The 5,327-nt window shown below is 41.6% G+C and overlaps 1 pseudogene; it reads left to right on the top strand.

Annotated features, from left to right (window-relative positions):
- Positions 1-757: 757 nt before the first annotated feature.
- LOC136444324 (UDP-glucuronosyltransferase 2C1-like) lies at positions 758-2,712 on the top strand (annotated as a pseudogene).
- Positions 2,713-5,327: the final 2,615 nt, after the last annotated feature.

Below are 5,327 nucleotides of genomic sequence, written 5' to 3'. Positions count from 1 at the left end.
AGAATATGCGTGTAGTTTACTGGAATGTCTAAGTTGTTCCCTCCAGCCAGAGAGAAATGAGTCTTTCAGACGTTAGTAATATATTAGCACGGGAGTGAGATCACACAAACGAGACACTATGTTTTTTTAACGGACATTAATATTGAATGACATAATAAGAAAAACCTGACTATATTGGTTTCTACATTCGTTTAACCTAATTGTTGAAAGGAGTAAGGTTGTTTGGATTTGACCGAGAAAGCCGTTTAGAACATGAGAAGTTGACTGCTTTTTGACTCTTTATTTTGCATTGACACCTACCCAATCACCAAACAAGTATACCTTTATTTCCATACATATGATATGATTGATGCTACATTACTAAGGCCTCATTTTCAGAATTATTGATCAAAGAGAATGTCACAGATATGTTGTGATGATGTTTTCACTAACTATCCTTCTATTGAAACCTTAGTGGAGGTGTACTATTCGATTTATGCATCCCACTTTCCTCCTACAGCCCTGCATAGTCTCCACCTGGTCGTTCCACTCGACCGTACAAAAGCGCCGTACAGCAGTTAGTATCAGTACTGCAGCAAAGAAAGCGAAAGCATTATCTACGTACGAAGGTTTAAAACAACACTGTTCCCTGCTTCTGGGTGACAGTAACCTGGTGGATCGGCTGAGGACATTCAAGTACAGTATCGTTATTTCTGACCCCGTCTTTCCTTGCGGCGCTATCCTCTCAGCCCATCTAGACATCCGGGTCCCCCACATCGCCGTTACGCGTCTAGATCCATTTTTTCTTGACGTAAAAACTACAGGTGTACCGCTCCCTCTGTCGTACGTGCCTTTGGTATTTACAGATTTAACCGATGATATGACGTTTGTACAGAGACTTCTGAACGCCCTATTGTCTTTTGTACCTGTGCTGGCACAACGGTCTGCGAGTAGCATGCATGATGAACTGGTCCGTACGTATATCGGTGAGAAAGAAACTATTCAGAGCGTGACGTCACGTACGGACTTGTGGCTTTATCAAACAGACAATGTGCTGGATTTCCCTCGTCCCAGCATGCCCAACATGGTTCAAGTTGGGGGACTGAATGTCGGTGTGGACAACCCCCTCACAGAGGTGAGTTCTTCTTTACTCACGAGTAGTAAGTTAATAGAAACTGTACGCCAGAAAGCTTTGTTCAAACGTGAACTTGATATTGATGCACGTCGATTGAGATATTAAGAAAGTTCACTATAGCTTATTTATCCTTTTACAGAACATGGAAGCGTTTGTCCAGAGCACGGGAGACGACGGGGTGATTGTGGTCAGTTTCGGGTCGATGGTCAAGACGATGTCGGCGGAGAGGCGAGAAGTCTTCGCGGCAGCCTTCGCCCGACTCCGACAGAAGGTGGTGTGGCGGTACGTGGGAGAGAAGCCGACCGGTCTGGGCAACAACACCAAACTAATGGCCTGGCTGCCTCAGAACGACCTACTGGGCAAGATTAATATTCTTATCATAAGACCAATAAAAAACTGGGACGTAGAAAATCTGGAATAAAAGTCAAGTAATATAAGGGATACAGCAGTAGATATAGGGCTTCCATATATCATTTAAAAATGACTATATAAGATAAAAACACTAATGGGATTCTTAGTCTGTAATCATCTTCTACTCAGATTGTCGTCTCCCTCTTTCTCTCTCTTGATATATGCATATAACGTCACCATTAAATTGTAGACTGTTCTAGCCTTCAGAATGCACATTATAAGATGCATGCTAGTCATGTTACGTTGGAGATGAGTTCATCGAAAATGTTACATATTAGTAATAGTCGATTGTTATGTATCTACAAATTGCCATACAATGTAACCATAACATTTGTTGCGCAAAAAAAAAATTATTCTTCTTCTATATATTGAGAGAGATAGCGAGAGAGACAATAACCTGAGAGAAAGAGAGAGAGAACATGTAACTTGCTGTATATGTTGTAGCTCACCGAAAGACCCTAGCTTTCATCACTCACGCTGGGTCGAACGGACTGTACGAGGCCCTACACCACGGCGTGCCCATGGTCTGTCTGCCGCTGTTCTATGAACAGCCCGGCAACGCCGCCCGGGTGGTGGCCAGGGGACTGGGGGTGAAGTTGGACTTCAGCACGGTCACCCCCGAACAGTTGTACCAGGCTATTCTTCATGTTGTCACCAACAACATGTGATGTCTTCTGCGTTATAAAGGATTTGCTACACAGCAATTCTTAACAGCTAGGATACTTGTTTTGAATGTGGCGTAGACGGGTTTTGAGTTCAAATATGATGACGGGACTGATCACACATACACACGCACACAGAAACACACAGACACACACACACACACACACATACACACACACACGACAACACATGAACCTATTCTTAAAAGTCGTTTTGGTCCGTTTTATTTCCAACTTCACAGCTACCAGGAGACCGCAGCCCGCCTGTCCCGCCTGTACCGTGACCAGCCCCAGTCACCCATGGAGCGGGCCGTCTGGTGGATAGAACACGTCATCAAACATGGCGGACTGCCCCATCTCCGCGCACGCGCCGTGGAGCTGCCGTGGTACCAGTAGTACCTGCTGGACGTGGCTTTGTTCCTGTTGGCTGTCTGTTTAGCTTCCCTGGGTATCGTGTGGTGCAGCTGTTCGTTCTTCTGTAGGAAGATTTGCTGTAAAATTGGCGGCAAGCTGAAGTCTCAGTAGACGCTTAGATACATCTGGAATTATGCAAATAACTCTAGGTACTGAGATGAATTCTAACCCGTGAGATAATCCGTTTTTTGTGTCAATAAATATATAGTGACTAAGCAGGGTGACCTTCGGCACTTCATCATATATTGATTCAACACAGTTAAACTTTCTTCAAAATCTAAAGATATGCAAAAAATTTATCATTGAAGATTATTATTTTAGGTGGAAGGTTTTAGATTTGAGCGTGCGTCCTTGTAATATCATTTTGTGGTCCGTTGTCAAGCTGTTTATTATGAATGAGGATGAACAGTCAAGTAAAATGCCATTTTTGTCATAGGAAATGGGATAAGACATCAAAGCAAATGCTGCGGTGAAATATTGAATGTTAAATGAGTAGGAGGGCACAAATATCATTTTCACATTTGAAATATGTATTAGAAGAATATTTGCAATAGACTTTTTTATTACGTTAAGTGACAGATAAGATAATGTTATGTTATGTGACAGAAGCTGATCATAAGTGAGTATATTGTTATCTATCATCATAATCCATCCATTTAACCATCTTGATACGGATGCTAGCTTATTTCAAATATAACTAATCTATTGATGTTATGATGCGTTGTCTATTATCTTAATCTATTCATTTAACTTTCTTTTTATAGATGCTAGTTTTATTAAACAGCGTTAGAGAATTTCATAAAACACAATTTTTTTCATGATATGATGTGTTATTTATATCTGTCATCATAGTCATTCCATTCAACCTTCATATAGATGCTAGATTTTTCAAACAACGTTGGATTATTTCATGTAAGACAAATTTATTCAAATAAAAGAAATTATGTCGTATTGGTGTTCTTTGGTGCAACTTATTGGCTAATTGTTGTACAGGCCGTGCAATTAGCCTAACGCTACATGATGTAAGCAATTTTGTCCTGCCCCAAAAACAACAGTTTCCGTTATGATTTGTCTTTACAAATCTGATAGTGCGACTAGGCCCAGACATGTACAACGACCAGTCTCTGTTCCGCTGTAAAACACCGGCTATTGTAGAGAACGTAGAGCTCCACAGATTGAATGAATACATCTCAGAATGTTATAAAGTCTGGGATCCGAGAGGTAAAACTAGTAAACTCTACATAGTTGAGCCCTGTGATCCTCATAGTTCCTGTCCCATAGAACATCAGGCCCTTCACTCCTCCGACGTCATCACTTCGTCCTTGTCGCCACTAACATCACTGACTTCAGCATCATGGAGTAAGGAACCGAAGAAACTGGCACAGACTAACATATATGAAATATCACTTAAAGGTTCTAAAAGTGTCTTGTCATCAGCTAGAACATTTCCTCAGCTAGCAGACTTGAAACTAGAATACACTGCTCCCTCTGAACTCGTGACAGAAACGTCAGAACATCAGGAGACGTCATCTCCTCAAACCGTTGCCATGGCATCAGGTTGGGTGGTTACTGTGTCAGTAGTTGGAGTTAGCGTTGTAGTCTGTGGTTTGGCGCTAGTTCTGTATTGTGCATTCGCTAGGAAACAACCCGATAACACAAATGTCTCTTTTAGTCACGTAAACAACATGGCGGCTGGCAAACTTGTAAACAACGTTTCTTATCACCAAGCTACCGTCAGTCAGAGCCAAAAGGAAGGCTGCAGCAATGATCTAAAAATCAGTCGTAAAACCAGTCGTAAGAAAGAAGAATCTATCATTAGTGCTTTAACTGGTCCAGACGCACAGGCTTGTGATCATACCGGCCCCAATGGGGAAGTTTCCGATGACGACATGGTTGATAATCAGACGACAAAGTCAGATACGGGGTCCTGTGGGAATGAGGTTATACCTAACACGAGTGAACTGTATGCAAGGTCGCCCTATGCTTTTGACGTGCCTCAATATCATCTAGGGCAAGTTGAAACTGCCGGTAAAACTAGGCGTGAGAGCAATGAATGTATCAGTATCTTAACTGGTCCAGATACACAGGCCTGTGAAACTATCTACAAAAAAGTTTCCAATCAAGACATCGTTGATCATCCGTCGCCAAAATCAGATAATGAGCGGTCCTTCTCACATGAGACTGCACCCAACGCGATTGAACCTTATGCAAAATCACGTCATGTTTTGGACGTTTATCAATGTGAACCTACCGGTCACAGTGGAGAGGGTTCTAATACGTACGGAAAGGATGACATTGAGCGGTGCGCTCGTTTAAATGTCTATTCATCGGGACAGGTTAAGCAAAACACGCCGACTTAATGTTCTCAGAACTCTTGTGAGATTAAGAGATTGTAAACAGAAAATGGTTCATGGGTGGATATGTGTAATACTTCTAAAATTCCCCTGTATCCTCTCAGTTGTCAAATAGTGTTCTTTTCTCAGAAATGTATACACTTTGAGAATGAAGCCAAAAAACGTTTGTGATACAATATTGGAGAGGTAACAAAGATTATGCAACGTACTGTTTTAAGGTTGTGCATGTGCATGTATGTAGCAATCAAAGTTTTATTCTATAAAGCCTTAGAGGCACCCAGATCATTTTATGAGGCTTGAAAACTGGAAAATATTCTAGTTGCTGTAATCTTAATGAAATTGACATTCGATCCCACTGTTTACCACATTTGC

This window comes from Branchiostoma lanceolatum, chromosome 11 (assembly GCF_035083965.1).
Source record: "Branchiostoma lanceolatum isolate klBraLanc5 chromosome 11, klBraLanc5.hap2, whole genome shotgun sequence".
Taxonomy (NCBI): domain Eukaryota; kingdom Metazoa; phylum Chordata; class Leptocardii; order Amphioxiformes; family Branchiostomatidae; genus Branchiostoma; species Branchiostoma lanceolatum.
Note: the sequence above shows the minus strand (reverse complement) of the source record. Positions and strands in the feature narration are given on the sequence as shown.